The sequence below is a fragment of the Phalacrocorax carbo genome, chromosome 3 (assembly GCF_963921805.1).
Source record: "Phalacrocorax carbo chromosome 3, bPhaCar2.1, whole genome shotgun sequence".
NCBI classification, from domain to species: domain Eukaryota; kingdom Metazoa; phylum Chordata; class Aves; order Suliformes; family Phalacrocoracidae; genus Phalacrocorax; species Phalacrocorax carbo.
In genome coordinates, this window is record NC_087515.1 from 53,386,268 (window position 1) to 53,405,185 (window position 18,918).

The 18,918-nt window shown below is 34.2% G+C and overlaps 1 protein-coding gene across 3 annotated transcripts in view; it reads right to left on the reverse strand.

Annotated features, from left to right (window-relative positions):
• The window catches only part of PACRG (parkin coregulated), a 254,712-nt gene that overhangs the window by 223,290 nt on the left and 12,504 nt on the right, over positions 1-18,918 (reverse strand). The window lies entirely within an intron of this gene.

The following is an 18,918-nucleotide window of genomic DNA, read 5'->3' on the forward strand; positions in this document are numbered from 1 at the left end:
AGCTATATAGACAAGGCAATCTCAGAAAACAAAGAAGTCAACCTTTCTCTGGCTTCCTTTGTTTTTACTTATAGGAAGAAACTGATCCAAATGGGAAATACTAGTAAAGTTTTATGCTGTAAGTCTTTAAGAATTATAGTATTCACTCTAACATTTTTTCCCTCAAACACCATTAGAAGAATAACACAGACTCTTCAAACTTTCCATGAAATTAAAAATGCATGAAATTCAACTTTTATGACTAGAGTTGAAATTTTTTTCATGAATTCCAAAAAAGCTCTACTACATCTAATCTCCACAAAGAACTCCAAACAAACAAAAACCAGCCAAAACCCCCCCCAAAACCCAACAAAAACCCCAAACCTTCTTAGAAAGAATGGCTCTCTGGTACCTCTTAGTAAAACCCAGCTAAAAGGCTATCTGTGGTAGATGACCTTATTTCATCATCAGAGTAATTACTGAAAAACATGGCTAATTTCATGTCTCCTTCCTGTTAGCTGAATTCAGTTACAGGTACAAGGCTCCTTTCACTTTTTAGAGCAGCTTTACTTAGGTTCCAAGAAAGCAACTGTATTTCAGTGAAAACAATGAACATGAAGGTACATATATTGTAAATAAGCCTATATGGTGATTACTTGCAATGTCCTTATGAAGACTGATGCAGCTATAAATTAAAGAACAATCTTGCCAGATAGTGTATAGACCACACAGCTAAAACTGTTTTTCTTAGTTAATTTATATTATATTATAAACATTCTTAACTTTGTTGATACATAAAATAAAATAAATCCGGTAATATCTCACTGTCTTCAAGAAACAAGGAAGTGCTAAGTGCATTATAGACTACAACAGCAAACATACCAAGTGAACAAAACAGATTTTGAGCCAGTTGGCTGAAAGTACAATTATTTTGTGCCTTTATTAATTACTCCATATGAAGATCATATGTATTTCAACTCTGAAAACTTTGTTACTGCCACTCATCTTAATTGGAGTCTCAAGACAAAAGCAACAGCTACACCGATCAGAGCACAGATTAATGATTTTAAAATGTTTGCCAGTAGGAGCTAGACTAGAACAAAATGCAGACAAGATTTTAGAGCCCTTCTGGAATTTACAGGCCTACTAGTTTGAAGAAATGCAAATCCTTTACAAGCAGACTGGACAAACTCTTAAAAAAAATCAAAAGCACATAAAAAATATGAAACCAATAGTATATTTACTTCTGAGGAATTTTTAAGGTTAAAAATTATACTTAGGCAATCTTATGCCCAGTAATTTTGCCAAATTAAGAGTTATGTAGTAAGCCCCTATGTCCCAGCAATAAAAGCAACAACAACAACAAAAAAGACAGGAAGAAAGGTATGATCAAATACAGGCTTACATTAAAACAGCTATTTTAAAATTTCATAAATAAGATGACACTGGAAACTGTTCTAAAGGGTTAAAGCTGCTTTGACACTAGAAATATATAATCATATTTCTCCATTAGCCTTGGTGGACATTTCAGTAATATAATCAGTGTTTTGTTCCTACTATTTTAGGGTATCCAACTTAACATTTAAGTCCATTAAGGTCATCAAGTAAAAAGTTTTAATACGCTTTTCCTTCTAACTGCCCATTCAGTAATGCCTTAAACTTTCCATTTTCAGGAATTAAAATTGTATTAAGTAGAAGCGTTACAGATATTCTTTACAGAGGGAACTTAAGAATTTTACTCTATTCCAAATCACAAATGGAGATGAATCTTAAACCTAATGACAGGAGAAGATGGCTTGTTAGTGGTGGTTTTTTTTCATTAGGATCAAAAAGGCAGATCTTTTTCCCAAAACCTGACACATCAGTTTGCCTAAAATTACTAACACATCCAAAAACCAATTCAACTCCTATAAAGAGTAATGTAATATCATGTCTGACTCATCCAAATAACAATATAATACAAGTAGAATTACAATTATTAAAGTTCAACTGATGCAAACTTAACTTTCTGGAAGAAAAAAAAGACACAGATTAATATTAACATTCATTGCAATTTTAATCAGTAATATGCAAAAAAGGTTGTGACTTTCTGATATGAAATAGTCCTTGACTTTCATAATTCTTAAGCACTTTCTTTTATCATTTTGCTGATGTATGTTCTATTTTAAAATCAGAAGGATAATGGATGTGCTTCTTAAACAGTAAATTGGGTTTTATATCAGAGACCTGTCAGCACCACGACAGGCTGACCTGACAGTGGTCTTGCATTTGCAGCTCTCCTTCATCACTGCTTTTCAAGGTGATAGGTCAATCTTAAGAAAAGTGCAAATTTCTTGATTCCTCAGGAAATATCCTACAGTCATAACATTAATTGCTTTTATGATCTTCGTAACAGATTATAAACAGAGCTATCCTTTGCTGTCACATATATCACATATAAGGGCATTTAAGATTTGGGTAGATTATGTAAATTAAAATACATTTGATTCTTCTACTGCCTCTAAGACAAACATCAAAATTCAGGAGAAATAGGTTATCTCTCAGCGTTACTGATAACTGCAACACAAAGAATTAAACCACACTTGTTTTTAGTGGATGACTTCTTTGATTTCACCTGTTTTCAAATAAGTGCATTAAGACAGCATCCTGGCATAAACATTAAATTTAAGACTTTCCTTTTATTTTGGATATGAAGTTTCAATAAAATAATGAAAATCAAAGCTCAGAAGACAAATGGTTAATGGAAACATCAGTTGCAACAAAGTACTGGAACACCCTGAACTCCAATCTTTGTTCAATGAGTGCTGATCCGCCACAGTACCTCACCATACATATTCATTAATTTATTTGCTATGCTGATTACTCCAAGCCTAATGATAATGGTTTTAAACAAAATGATAATGGTTTTTTAAATCTACTCACATTGTAGAAAGACTGTTTTGTAGGTATTATTAAATATAATATGATTGATCATATCCTTGAAGACTACTGATATCAGCACTGCTCTATAATACAACACTGATGAAAGGGAAAAAAAATGCTCAGAAAATTAAGAGCTAACTATTACAGAATCTGCTTTCTATTCTGTTTTGCAGACTTCCTGGTTTGGCTTATATAGCTGTGGTAATATTTAAAATCTACCTTATACGGAGTATGTTATTTTGGGTTGTTATGGAAATTTTCCATGAAAGCTTTGTAAATTTTTAAAAAGAAAAGAGGCAAACATCTAAAATCAACTTTTGAGAGCTTACTATATACATTCACTAATTCTAATGTGTATACTGGAAATGAGCTCTTAGTTATGACTGCATGACCATTCTGTAGTGCTATATTTACCAAATTTGTATTTTTAAGAATGAAAATTAAATCTACTAGAATCCAAAATTTAGAGCCTGGCCAAAAAGCACAGATGATGAAGCAATCGGTGTACATGCATATCACATTTTTTAATAAGAGAATTGTGAACCTTTTAGCATCACATCTGCATGTTTCTACTGCAATAACTTTGAAAAACTAGTTTCAAATATGTACTTGAAATTCATAAAAATAAATGACATGGCAAATGCAGTACAGAAGTCACTGCTGACCCTTCTGACATAACGTGACTCTTCCAACAAAGCTTTAGAAGGGCATATATTCTCAATTACATTTCTGTTGGCAATCAATAGGAAATGCTATTATACTTTATTTTAATAACTGATAATGTAAGTATTCATAAGTACTTGTGCTGTGAAAACTATTTATCAGTGTATTTTCAAGTTAAAAGGGAGAAAAATGGATACTGTATTTAAATTACATTTTGACAGTCTTACACTGTGAAGTAACTAACAAAGTGAGCGTGATAAAATATTGTTCTTTGATGCTGAAAATATCATAGTAAATCTTTTGTATCAATTTGGCCTTCTTGTTCAGCCAGCTATTGTAAGTTTGCATTTCACTGATTAGTAAATGAATGCTAACACTGCTTTGAGATGAGGTAAAAGAAACTGACTTTGAAATTAGCTCAAGTAACATCCTAAGCAAATTTACCAGCATCCACTCCAGGATGTCTCCAAAATAAAAAACAAGTAAGTTGTGCAGATGCTGGGAATCAACCATTATATTGTAGCAATTTATTTCTCCAGTCACTTTTTCTATTACCATTTTAAAGATAATTTTTCCAGAATCATTCTTTAATTATGTCCAGTATTTTCACGTGCTTTTCTTAAAGTGTAACCACAGTCACTTATAATGATATTTAACTTATAAAAAGACATCATCATCATCAGTTACTTCTGAAAATTTAGATATCAATGCTGTTGTAAAAGAACAGGGAACAGTGCAAAGACAGAGGGAAATATATCTAGTCTTCTAACTAAAATGTGTTTTAGTATGTTCAAAGCTGCAGTGCCACAACAGCCTTATCCTTGGTGCAATGTTTCTTTTTCCTCTCTTGCCTTAAATATGGCTATGCTCAGCTGTTTGCATGCACTAAGTAATCAGAAAACTATATTAACTGTTTTTACTCTTCTGCCAAATTAGCATGCTAAAACAGCTCCTCCCAAATGCGAAAGCTGAAATCTTTTCATTCTGACCACATTCCTGTTTGAGAAAGCAATATGAAAGGTTCAGGATATATATCTGTATATGGATGCTCTTGTGAGAAGTGGACCTGAATCACTTCAGCCTAAGAGAATCAAACCTAGACCTTCCACTTGCTAGCTAAAATCTCTAAACACTAGTACTGTTTTATTGAATAGAGAATAGCAACTGTAGCAGTGGCACAGGAGCAAGTCCTGACTTCATTTGTCCAAAGAACAATGGTAGCTGCTTATTCTCTGAAAATCTCTTCAACTCTTCAATCTTGTGATTTCAAGTGAATGAGGGTACCTTCCTGCACCCCTAAGCCAGAGATGATGAATCTAAGTTGATGTGATACTGTATGACACCATATGCTTCACACTTCCTATGGAGCAGACACAAAAGGCGCCTCTTCAGAACAGAAGTTTCATGGACTATGTTTTTACGGCACTTATCCTCAGGATGCTATATAGGGAGCTTAGAAACTAAGCTGCAGATTCCGTATTCCTCCTTGGGGATCAAGAGCCTACAATTTAGGGTTTCATTCTACACTCATTATTGGGACTTGCAAAGCTTCCTGATGATTGTGATGCCTAATCAAACAGCTGGTACTTGCTTCATGAGGCAATGCAAAACCACAGGTTTTTCGAAAGAGAGATGTTATACAGTCATCATCACAGGGTAAACCAGACTGAAGACAAGGACTTTATTGTTGGTAAAGTGCCAATCAGTTATATTTCTCTTGTGACTGGATATGAGGAAAAATAAATCCCAGTAACATATGATTACAATGACATTTTATATTTGAGAATAAGTCATGTTATGCCACACCAAATTAACAGGAAATGTTTTAGTAAGCTGAGTATTTTATGGCAGCTTCCCAAATACAAAAATCTATAGGAATCAGCATTAATCTTTTATAGGTTTGCATAAATCTCTACCAGCGTTATTCCAGTTATGTTAATCATAGAACTTTAAGTAGAATGGTGACTGCGATAGGAAAAAAATCCTTCTCAATTTTCCTTTTCTTGCTTTTCTAGCTCTATTAAACTTCATAATTATGTCCTGATTTACAATTTTTTCATCGACGTAACATGCATCTCAGTATAGGATATGTAATTAGCCTTCCAGAAGCTTTCAAGAATAGATTTGTCTGGATGACTACTATTTGAAGAAATGCTATGAAACAGCAAGTTGAAATTAGATCTACAGAGTAACTGAAGTTCATTCTTTCTCACAGACAGCTAAGTGAATATCTTATTAAAGCTCACTACATTGAGACACCAGAAATAGCGCAATTCACAATGAATGGAATAATCCTTTTTTTCTGACTGACCACCTAAGAATGTCATATCAAAGAAAAAAAGCTACTTGGATACTCAGTGGTTTAGCACCCTCAAAATATCAAGTGTTCATAAATGTGAAAAATATTCATTTAATGATGTTTGCAAGCAGATTTATTCTGAATGGTTTAGAGACAGTGGAATGGCAGAAAAACATTTCAGTTTTTTTTTAATAATTATGATTCTTATTTAACAAAGCAGTCGTATAAACAAGCCAGTCATAAGTCTCAATCCTTGACTATGCATAGTTGTTATTTTATATGTTGTTAAGTTTTGTAACCTTTATAATTTAAGGCAATAGCATGTGTTCAAAGAAAGAGCTGTGCATGCTTTCCTTCTCCTGGGCAAATCAAGTACAGATTCCTAATTGGTAATCTTACTACAGAATCATCAACTAGAACTTGAAAAGTACAGCAATATAAATATATATAAATATATAAATATATATATAAAGATATATATTCAGCTGAGTTATATTCCTTTATGACAGCAATTTATGTGGTAATATCTTAATTTAAAGAAATGGGTATAGGTACAGAAATATAAAGTTAAGAAATGAGGGCAGAAATTGAAAGGATGTTGTTTGGATAAAAAAACCCACCTTATTTTTAGGTACATATGAACTACTTTATTGTTTTTATCACATGACAGCTTGTTTTGAAAACTTCCAATTCTGGTCAATTCCAAACAGTGGAAATCAATCTAATATTGGGGTTCTTGTGAGATTTTTCTTATTATCATGTGAATAATCCTCCCTAAACCCACATATATATATAAAAGTATAAGCTGAAATATTCATAGCTATTAACTGATCTTAAAACACTAGCTCAAGACAGCAACAATTTTTTTTTTTCATAAAACATCCCCATGTGCCTGATGAGGGAAAAAAAAAAAGTTGACATTAGAATTCTCAAAATAAGTGGATCCAATATTAAAATAATTTACATTTGGAGGATAAAGATATAACTATTGAAAGATTAGTCAAGGTTCAGTTTTTTAAAAAGTAAGGTATTTTTTCTAAGAAGAAATGTTATTGCATATGCTCCATTTCAGTTGCCTCTACATAGAATTAATATTTTTAGAGAAAGTTTATTTAATCATTTGGTTAGCAATTCAGTGAACCAAAAGTTTATGTAAGAATTTTTCATAACTATTTTTAAAACCCCATAAAAGAAATTTTAGAAATAAATATATTCTTAGCATAAAACCTGCATATTGGTTTTGAAAAATCAACATCTACAAAAGTGAAGATTTCAACAACTGCTTTTTTTCACTCAAGCTGTAATATAAATATACATCAAATAGTTTTCCATTTACAGAGAAGCAACAGAAGAAAAATCTGATTTTAACAATAATTATTTATTGCCTCTTGATAGCTAGAAAACCAGTAACTATCCACACAGCATCCAGTGTGAATTATTTATATGTGTATTTTCAAAAAAAACCAAATAAATTTCTAAACAATTAAATGGTCTTTGCCTTTAACGAAATTGGTGAGAAATCATATAACACTGTATTTTAACCCCTGGGCTCCAGAAGAAGCATCGGTACCCTAGTTTTCCTGTTTAGTTAGCCCTTTAAGGGCAAGTTTAAATACTTCTGCAGTAGCAATATAGAAAAAAAAATTGTTCCAAGAATAAGGAGATTTCCAAACTGGAGTTTCCTACTGTTTTGTACTCTCCCCCATAGTACCCCAAACCAGAATAACCTCAGCTACTTTAACATACCTTCTGGCCTTACCTTGCTGACAGTAACTTTAGCTTTACCTCTCCCCCTTTGGAAGGTAGGTTTAAAAACACAGAAAACATTTTTGTGGAAAGAAGGGTGGATGAACAAAAAATTTGGAAGCATATTTTAGAGAGCATAAATGAGGAAGAGAGTACTATTTTTTAAATATGTGCTGAAGCCCTTTCTACAGACAGATGAAGAGTAAGATAAAGTCAAACATCCAGCAAGTTGAATGGGCAGAAGGGAAATGCTACAATATTAAAAACAGTCAGAAGGGCTTGAGTCATAAGAAAGGACAGGAAACTTACAGAAGTTTCTCTCTTCTCAATTCGCCTCTTTAGAGCTACTGAACAAAAATGGAACAAGATCTGTGAACAGCATTAGCCAGGAGAATTTACAGTGTAAACAGCATGAATCGCAAAGATAATCAGACAAAATGAAAAAATCTTTATGCTATGAAGAAGTCTGCAAGCTTCAATTGAATGAACGTGCAAAATTCATAACTATTATAATCTGATAAATGTAACTCAAATCCACATACAGTAAAAGATGCAAATATAAGGGTAGTTGTCACCATAATGAGTTGTTACATCTTTTTTTATATAAAAGGAACTCTAACACATTTCCTAAAATTTGTTTTGTTCATAATGCTTAACAGCTTAGAATTTTATAACTAGAAATTCTTGTCTTCATTGCATGCATGGACACAACAATGGTAAATAAAATTAGATATGTACTTTATTAATTATTATTAATTGTCATAAGTATTTTATGATAAAAAATATAGCATTCCTGAATAATAATTTTCCCAAATAATTGAAATAAAATGCATCTGACATACACACATTTCTAAAATATTAATTTCCCAGACACTTATCAGATTTTGTCACATTTCTCTGCATAAAGTGATTGAGGAAAAGATCTTAATGTTGCAAAATAAAGCAGTAAACTAAAACCAGCAGATTTAATATTGTACATGCAATCTCATTTCTGACCCTTGAGTTTATCCTGAGGACTGAATAATAAAAATTAGTTATATACACACACTAATGTATGTATATATACATACTATACATATGCATATGTATATGTAAAATTATACCATACTATGAATGTGCAGAGAAGCATTAATTAGGATACCTTGGGTAATCTGAATCTGGCATTTCCTAGTTTTGATGTGCTTTACAACTAATATAATATTTGTTCCTATGTAATCCCTTCTATATGCTCTTTTAAAGGTATAAGGAAACAAGCAAACGGTTCCACCTTTGGCAAATGAAACAACTCACTCCACTCTCTTTTTCTCCTCCACTTCTCATTGATTTTGCTGAAATATTAAGACACCTTCATGACCATATGGGGCCTGTGTCAGAGGCAGGGAAGGAGGAAAAAAGGAAAACTATATGTAGGAACAAAGTGCCCTGGACATGGGGAAACATTTACTGGGAGAGGGAACGAAGCTTTATTTCTTCTGCAGAGGGTTTTGTCAGGGGTAGGATAAAGCTGAGCTCTGAAGACAGGACAGCTTGGCTTGTTCCGGTTCCTGTCCCACCATTTCCAACATACAGCAGCTCAGAGAGCTCTCAAGCATTCACTTTGGCATAGAGGCCTGTCTGACTCCAAATTTTGATGCAGTATTACTCTGGTAGTTGGCCACAGTTCTTCTGCAAGTAAGAAAGGAAATCTCAACATTCAAGTTTATATATCTGCAAAAGCCGAAGAGAATTTCATGTTACAAAAACCACACCATAGCCTGAACAATTTATTTACACCAAATTAAAGAACTGTTGCAAAGGTTGTAAGTCTGACAGCTTCTCAAAAAAAAGAATGTAAGAATCTATTAAAGTGGAAATGGTTATGCCACCTAAGTATTAGGGTTGCTGGCAACACCCCTATTAGCTACCAAGCTATGCTATGAAGGCTGTTAGAGGAAGAAGCACAAGAAATACTGCCATTACAAACTCTTACTTTCAAAAATTTGTAACTAGGACAAGCAATCTTTGGGCTAATTTTTCTCCTACTAGTGGTACGCTAAAAGGTTAAGTTCTTTAAAAATACTTAATAATGATGTCTGCACGATGATATAACCTAATCAGTTATGCAAGCACAGTAACAAACAATGATAAATTGGCTTTAATATTGCACACACGTTTTCTCATCTTTGTATCTGAAAAGGCCTTAGTCTGGTTTTTAAATTATGATGTATCCAAATGGCATGAAAACAGAATTTGAGAAACGCATCAAAGTAACCTAACTGTGGACATAGCTATCTCTGCGTGCAAATACAAGAACAAGAAGTTATTTATATTTGTACAGGTATCGTTATCAAGTATCTGTGTAACGACATGTATTTACAATTCATTAACATATTTTATCTGTTAATATACATCACATTAAAAATAACTAGACACTTTAAAAATCTGATAGACCTGTCTTGTGAAGGTGTTCCACTGTGAGCAGAAGGGTTATCATGGCACACATAAGCACGCTCTGTGCCAGCTTTAACTGAGCTGACACAGGTAGTGGAACTGTCAGTAGGTCTGCAGTTTCTGGCACAAAAGAGTTCATCCAGATTCCCCAGTACCAACCTCAGTAGCTTCCCTGTACTGAATTCATGCCACAGCAGCACAAAGTTTTATGTTCCTGCTCATGCTGAAATCAGACATGTGCCATGATTACAGACAACAATTCTTAATTTATACCAAGTTCTTTGATAATCTGGGTTCAAATGAACACCTATGTTTGTATACAGCTCACCTGACTTCTACAGGGAAATGAAAATGTGCATGGGCTCAGGAGCCTACATATATGTAGCTCAATACAAATAGTGAGCTCAGATTTTAAAGTATAAAAGCACTCTGAGAGATACAGATAGCTTTGTGTAAGCACAAAAGCGTAACTGTGTGGTTGATGTAATGGGGTTTCTTTATCTAGATTCATTTTTTTTAAAAAAAAAAGATTAACGAAGCACAGGAAAATATCAGGTTCCATGTACCTTTTAACTTTTTTTCATAAAATACTCATGCAAAATGCAAACTTTGCAAATGTAGACTTTGATGGAACTCTATACCCACCCCTTAAATTCTGTAAAAGCATAGTAAATGATCAAGCAAATGTTACTATAACAGCTTTATAGTAAATATATTATTTATTCATAGGCTACTTTGAGTATAATGAAAAATGTACATTCTGATGAAGAGGATACATTTTTATTTAACATGCTGCTTTTTAAAGAAGATCTTAAAACCTAATACCATTTTTTATAATTTGCAGAAAATTGGCAAAATTTGGAGAAAATACAGACAGAAGCTCTGACATCCTAATATTTTGTAATAGAATATTAAGCTTTTTCACTCTTAGTTACATTTTACCTCATCTACAACAGTGAGGGAAAGTTGCGTGTATATGACTGCTGCTTGCTGAGTTCAGTCAGTGGCTCTAGTTCTGAGTTACCACACAAGCCATCATTACAATTGACAGTATAGTATTATTACTAACAGAAAACTAAAAACTGAACAAGGTAGAAAAACAAACTTCCATTTTCACCCCAAATGGGATTCTTTTCAGTTGACTGGATAAATATGTTGGTAAAGTACAATGAATTTCAAGGACAAGTAAGTTCAGTCAATCAACACTTGAAAACTTTTGATTTCCCTTAAATGTTTTCAGGGTTTTAGACTTAATTCTTATAAATTAACCTATAATACAGTGCAATGGATCACTAGTTATACATCTGGTTAAGTGTAACAGTATTTTATAACAGAAACTACAAACTATAGTTTTTAATCATTATTATTTTACTGATTTGGAGATAAGTTTCAAATTGCATTAGAAATTTGAGCATAAAAATACATTCTTTTATATAAAATAGAGTATTTTGGAGAGATGGTAAAACTGAAAATGATTCATCGTTGGCCTTCTCCTTAACTGAATAACTTTCTGACAACCATGCAACTCCAGAATTCTGTAAGATGTGATCTATTAAACATATGCAGAAAAGTTGCTTGATGTTTCCATTTTTCTTCTAAATATTATTTCAAATGAAATTAAAATTAGATTTTTCTCTAAAATCTGCCTGATTCAACCACATACACATTTCCTTTATGCAATGTGATCTGATTACCAGAGATAAAGTACTCAGTGTGAATCACACACTGTGAAAAATGTTATTCAGTATTTCACAGAACACACCCACTCTGCAAGAATTTAATAACAGCAGAACATCTTCAGGATGCTAGTTATTATGAGGTAATTACTCAGAGAATTAGTAACACTTGACTTCTGCCATGTTGCTCTAGGGATGCTTTGTTTAATTCATATTCACTGTAATTTGTTGCTCAATTATACCCCTGCTCACTTTCAACTGCAGTCCTTTTGGTCAAAAGCAAGCTCAATGTCTACGGACACTGCAGACTGACTGTTTGCAAACTAAGCTACAGAAGACAGAAAAGTTAGTTTTGACACTTATACACTGCCACCATCTTACTGTACCCATTGAACTAGTAATGAAAGATGGCTAATATGATTATACAGTGCCAAAGTGCTATACAGAGGAAGATTGCTACCCTTTAGACTTCATCAAGTCATACTATCGCAACAAGACTATAACAAAAAGTCAGACTGTAATGATAGAAAAAAGTAAAGAACGAGGAAGTCTTCATTTAGGCTAGTTATGGAATACATACTGCTTACCAACATTTTCAACATGTTTTCTCTACTTATGTTCCTATACCTGACAGATTTTACAAAATAATAATGGAATAATGTTCAGATAGATGACAAAATGCAAAAGGCCAACTTCCAAAATAATAAAATCAACAGAAACCAAGGCATACAATCGTACATGAAGCTTGAACGCTTAAATGTATAAAATAGTAAGCTTGCTTTCATTAAGAAGAATGAGGGAGATACCAGAGCCACATTTTAGAGTTATCTTCCTTCTGTGGGGTTTAATAAAGTAGGTCTGTTCTACCTGATGTCTAAAAACTGAATCTTCCAATGATGTGGGTTAATTTATTAATCCAGCTTTGTTCTAACCTACAAATACAACAGTATATTCAGCCCATATTTATTCTAATCACCATCAAATATAATTACAATAGTATAGCTAAATAGCAGCTAGCCATCTGTCTTTGTCCACACAGAAAAGCCAGTCATTAACAAACTTCTTCCAGCTTAGAACCTGGAGTTCTAAGTGAAAAAGAGCTAGTATTCAAACGGTACAAAATTCAGAAACCATTTCAAACACTGCATTTTAGTATTTATTAGTGCCCTTAGTATGCTGAAATTTTACTTGTATTATGCAACCAGAAATCTTCATAATCTAGAAATGTATAGTAGAATTTGTGTGGCCCTGTTAACACTAATTACATTGCTGCTCCTTCTCCCATCACGGAAATGTAATTATATAATTTTTAAAATTGAAATTGTATATAGTAAATATAGAATGGCCTGCACACTTTCAGGAGGAATGATAGATAAAAGATACACTGATTATAGAGCAATAATACTGACATAAATCATTAGATTTGTAGTCATTATATTAATCACACTGGGATAAGATATGCAATTCATCTCTTCAGCAAATGGTGGAGAATGAGTTTTTAAAATTACAGAGTATTAAAAAAAGTATGCCATTTGATTATTACTCTCAAGGAGCAGGGAGTTGGTGCAGAAATGAGTTCACGCGTGGACCCATGATCTTAATGAGATGGAGACATTCATAAATGTGTAGTGTGGCATCTAATGCCATTTGGCAGTCTACATCCCATTCATATGAAGTGAGTTCCATGGGGAACTGACCACAAGGAGGGTGGAGAATGGTGGCCTGTTGGGCCCAAAGGATAGCAGTTAGCCAACCCACTGCTAGGGTGTTACATGAAGCATTCTTCAGGGCTCAGTAAGAACATCTCATTAAGAACCTGGACTATGGGAAAGAATGTACCCTGAGAGACTTTGTGAATGACATCAAAATTGGAGGGGGGCATTCAGAAACATCTTGACAGGCTGGCAAAATGGGTTGACAGGAATTTCACCAAGTTCAGCAACACTAAATGCAAAGATCTGCACTGGAACAGGCTAGGTGCTGACTGGCTAGAAGGCAGCTTAGCAGGAAAGATATTGGGGATCCCTGTGAACAAGTTGAACAGTTGTGTACCCTTGCAGCAGAGATGAGGCAACTGCATTCTGGCCTACATCAAGACTGTTGAGAGAATTCAGCCTCCCCTTTATTTGATGTTTGTGAGACTGTATTTTGAGCACAAGGTCGCATTTCAGACTCCCCAGTACACAGAAGACATTGATATACTGGAGCAAGGCTGGTGGAAGGCCACCAATAAGAAGAGGGGGCTGTAGTAGATGACACATGAAGAAAGGCTGAGAAACAGTTTGTTCAGCCTTAAGAAGAGGAAGCTTAATGGGAATCTCATAGCTGTCTTCAGTTATCCAGCATGAAGGCACAGTAAATATGAGTCAGGCTCTTCCCAGAGATGCACAACAAAAAGAGGCAATGGTCACCAATTGCAGTGAAGGAAATTCTGACCAGACAGCAGACAGACCTTCTTCACAATGAAAAGTCATTGGAACAGGTTATCCAAAGATGATGTAGAATCTCCATCTTTGAGGATAATCAAAGCCCAGCTGGACAAAGCCCTGAGTAGCCTAATGTAAACTGAACATAATCTGAATCTAAACCACATTTTTTAAACCAACATGAAAAATGAAGTGTTAATGCCCAGGCTGAAAAACTCCTTTTAGTCCGAATGTTCTGTCCAGCTACTACATAATACAGCTTTATATTCTTGGAAAAAATGATCATAAAATGACTTAAATAAAACAAACCAACACACTCTTCTACAGAATTTGAACTCTCTGCCAATGCCCTAAATCTGGGCAGTTGAGCTTTCAGACTCGGTAACAGCTTTCAGAGTGCATTAGTCTTGCTTGCAAATTATTTCCTCTCTGGTACAGCTAAGAGGAACATATCCATGCTTACTTCATTAAACCTATCATCAGTGTTTGACACTGAAGACCAGCATGTGCTGCTGACTTGCCTGGGAGAGTGGCAGAAATGAATCAGTCACCCTGAACTGCATAGGTCAATTCCTATCAGTCAGCTTCAAGACAATTCTGATGGGTGGTTTCTTTCCAGGCCTGAAAGCCTTTATATGTGTGATGCTATGAGGACTGGTTCTACCTCTTGTTTTGTTTAACACAAAGTTTTATGAGAGATCTTGAGACAACCCACTTCTTCAGTGGCAACAGAAACTAGCAGATTCCTTATTGTATTTCATTCCTGTGAACACAGGTGGACTGCAGACCTAAGGCCTTTATGAAAAACCCGGATGTCTTGTTAAAAAAATTCTGGAATGAGAGAAAGGTGTGGTACTGGAAAAAAAGACAAGCAGAAGATACTCAGGGCCAAACACTGCTGAGAGGTTTGATGAGGTACATGCATATCTCCCTTGTGGCTGTGCTGGAAAGGAGATGGTTTATCAGGAACACTAGTACACTCTGAATGCCATAAGCAAGACTGAAGAGCTGGCCAAAACTAAGTCACTTAGGCCCTCCTGATTCTTCCCTGAGCATCAATCCACAAACAGTGCCACCAGCCATACATACATAGACACCCTCACCGTCTTTGCTTTCATATTGTCCAGTTGTATGTTGATGTTATTACCTACATATTCACTTTCAGTCTGGAATATTGGAAACACTGTAGCTGAGGATGACATGAAGGACTCAAAAAATTCAGGTTGGTCTATCATTCTCAAGCTTTCTATACCATACTGCAAAAAATAAGGAGTTTAAAGGATAAGCACATATATTTTCATTTTAGACAAATAAATACAAGGCCATCCATACTAAGCAGCTAGAGTTCTGCTTAGCAGACTCATATAAACCTTAAAAAAACCTCACTTAAGTGAAAATGGAAAGATTTTGTTGTTTGGTTTTTTTTTTAAAATTCCATTAACATTTTTGCATACAAATTCTGAAAATAGCAAAACTTCTCCTACTCAAGTCTTTAGAAAAAGCATGATTCTTTTCAGGTTAAGGAATTATATTTTGATAGCTGAATTTTGATTGCAGCACAGAGACACTGAATCATACCATCTTGAGAAAATAAACAGCACAAATACAGGGCACATAGCAGTAAAAAAAAGAGGAAAAAAAAGGCTTAGTGATGCTTGTTCCATACTCTGGTACTGTCATAGTCAAAGTCCTTGGCTATCAGTTTCATTTCAATTTTTGGTAGCCCACAGAAAACATACCTAGTCATGAAAAAAGTAATGTTTTAATGTAGGATGTGATCTATTTAGAACACTAAATATAAATAATTATATACTCTGAGAAAATTAAATTATGTATCCAATAAAAATTCCTGTGCCAGGAGTAAAATTCTGGCGTCTTGAAAACTATAAAAATTACCAAAGCTTTCACCCAGCTATTTAATCCAGTACCTTATGGTAAATTAAAGTTGTCACTAAATATTTATGTTCCATAACTCTATTAACTGAACTCACAGATCAATGAATAAATGCTTTTCTAAAAAAATGCAAAATGGATTTTTATCAATGTGGTGCAAATTTATTAATCCATGATACTGTCTTACTTCTATTAATCATACTATTTTACCTTTAAAACAAAGTTTTCTCATGGTAATTTTCCATAAAATGTATATTCTTGGAAGAATTCCTTTTATTACTCTTCCCAAGATACTGTATTGTACATAAGAGCTGGGAAATTAAGTGTTATTTCCATGTTATAAATTGTCCTTCATTTACATAAGGGTCAAAACCACTGTAATCTCACAGGTTTACTCATAGATTACATAAATTTAAAAAACTGTACTTTATCTTAATGAAAATTGATAAAACTATTTTTGTTTTATTCTCAGTCAGATATGAACACAGATACTTGGTTTATACACAGAGCAATTGTTCCCTCTGCCTTTTATTTTTATCTACCACTTCATTCTACTTTATTTACACAAACTTATTGTTGCAAGGCTGGTTTTCATTAATACTGCACAAGTGCTTTCTATAATAAACTCTTCAATATACATTTAGAATGTTTAGTCTTACTTGTAGCTTTACAGCTGCAGCCCTTGACTGTGTCTTTGCAAACCAAATGTGTTACCATGATTACTAGCTACCTGCATTTACAAATGTATGTTATCAGGAGGCATTTAGTAAAGTTTGAGAAATGTTTCTTAAATAGTCATACTTTTTCATTAAATTCCTGTTTCTAATACTTTAAAATCAGGAGGCTAGACAATAGGACCCAATAAACAGCAATATACTTACTGGCTAATAACAAAACTTAGTAAGAGATTCTTTAACCTTTTGTCATGCAGAGTAACACCTATAGGTTAAACGTGGAAGCCAGTAAGGTAGTCAGAGATTTCTCCTCTGACACTGTCAGAAAAGAATTTCTGCTTTCTAATGAAGTGAGAAGAAGGATCTGCTTCAGATATTCTGATTCTCCAAATAGTTCTGCATTGTGCTGCTGATCACCCTGCTGTCAACTTTGGTGATACTACCAGTCACTTCACTGGAAAACCACTGAAGTCACTAATGTTCTCATAGTTCCAAAACTGAAGTCTAGGCTCTGAGAGGTAATTTTATTGTGAAAAAAACCCTATGTACATCAGTTATTAAGTGTTCAGACATTTTGGTTCATCTTCAAGCAATGGCTTCTGACTGAAAGGTAGTCAATGTTTTTCTTGCTTGTATGATTCCCTTGAGATATAGCAATAGTTCAATTTCATATAGTTCCTTTGCTATCTCATTTTTTTTTTCTGACAAATGGAACAAATGCATATGGATACCCTTTTTAAAACAGCTTCATAAGGAAACAAGCCTTATACATCCATACTATGAGTACATTTGCCTGCCTTTATTCCTAAAGAATGTGTATCTGTTGGTCACTTTCAGCTGAATTTGAGAAAAAGGCAGATTTGAAGCAGAAACAGTTGCCTTAATGTTTTATGGGAATACTGGAGAATAGAGAAGAGTGCTCCAATCAAGAGGTTTGTCTCTCATGTTATTAGACACCAAATACCTTATTAAATATCAGCAGGAGAAGCTTAATTTTGATACTAACCAACCAGAGAACAAAACAAAAAAACCCCTGCAGGATATCAGGCTTTATTAGTTTGGATGCTTATTGAAGCACCTGGTGCAATCTTTTATTTTCACTTTGTGTTTTTCTCATGTAGTAGCATAAACTACCAAAGGTTAGGCTGCAAAGGTTACACAGCTTTAGAGAGACCTTTTAAAAACACAAGAACCATGACAATATTTATTAAGGTCTCTCTTAAAAACAAAAAAACACACCTTATTTCCTTAATTGGAAAAACATGATCCAAAATTACCATTTTAATCAGACAGTTTGCAACTTGCAAGAAAAGATGCTATAACAGCTCCTTCAAGGGATACCTTGTGAACTACTCTGCCTCTGAGAGTGAGTCTATGGGACCCTGAAGTAAAGTCAGAATACATCTAAAGCAGTCAATTAGACAGGGACGAAGAGAACCATGAAACAGACTGGAGAAAGAAAGACAGAGTAAAGAAAACTGAAAATACAGGCTAAAGGATACAGTACTAGATACTATAGAGGATGGCAGAATCTGCCCATATAATAAATATATTACACTAAGTGGAACTCTTTTTAATCTCCCACTAGTTAATAATCAATATTTACATTACGATATTTTCCAGATACCTAGTCAAAGACTGTTGTCCCATTGAGTTATGCGTGATACAAACCAAAATTGAAAAATATGGTCTAACAGTTGAACTCCAGTCCCCAGCATCAGGGCAATTAAAAAAGCCTAAATTAGGCTCTAAACCCAGGCTTCTTCAACTCTTGGTGAAGAGAATAAAACACTTCAGCAATTCAAAAAGATCACGTGCTGGGAGAGGTGCTGAATACCTACAGGATGCTGAATACAGGGATGCATGTGAATTTCCATTCCGGTTTGGAGTTCAGTCATTTGAGTCAAGACTATAAAAGTAATATATCTGCCTACTGAAAATGCAGGCCACAAAATTCTTTTCTGAAGACTAAAACCTGCTTTCAGGAAAGTCCCCTTAAATAATATTTCCATCTTTTACATATTTGTTTAGGCATTAGAATACACGCTCAGGAGGTAGTGACTGTTAATTTCTCTTTCCAGTTCAAAAAATTTCAAGTCTAAAACTTTCACTTTCCAGCAGCACATCCTCACAATCCAACTACAAAGCTATCTTCACCCAGGAGGCTACACAAGAGTTAGGAACACAAGAATTAGAGCTTTAGAAGAACT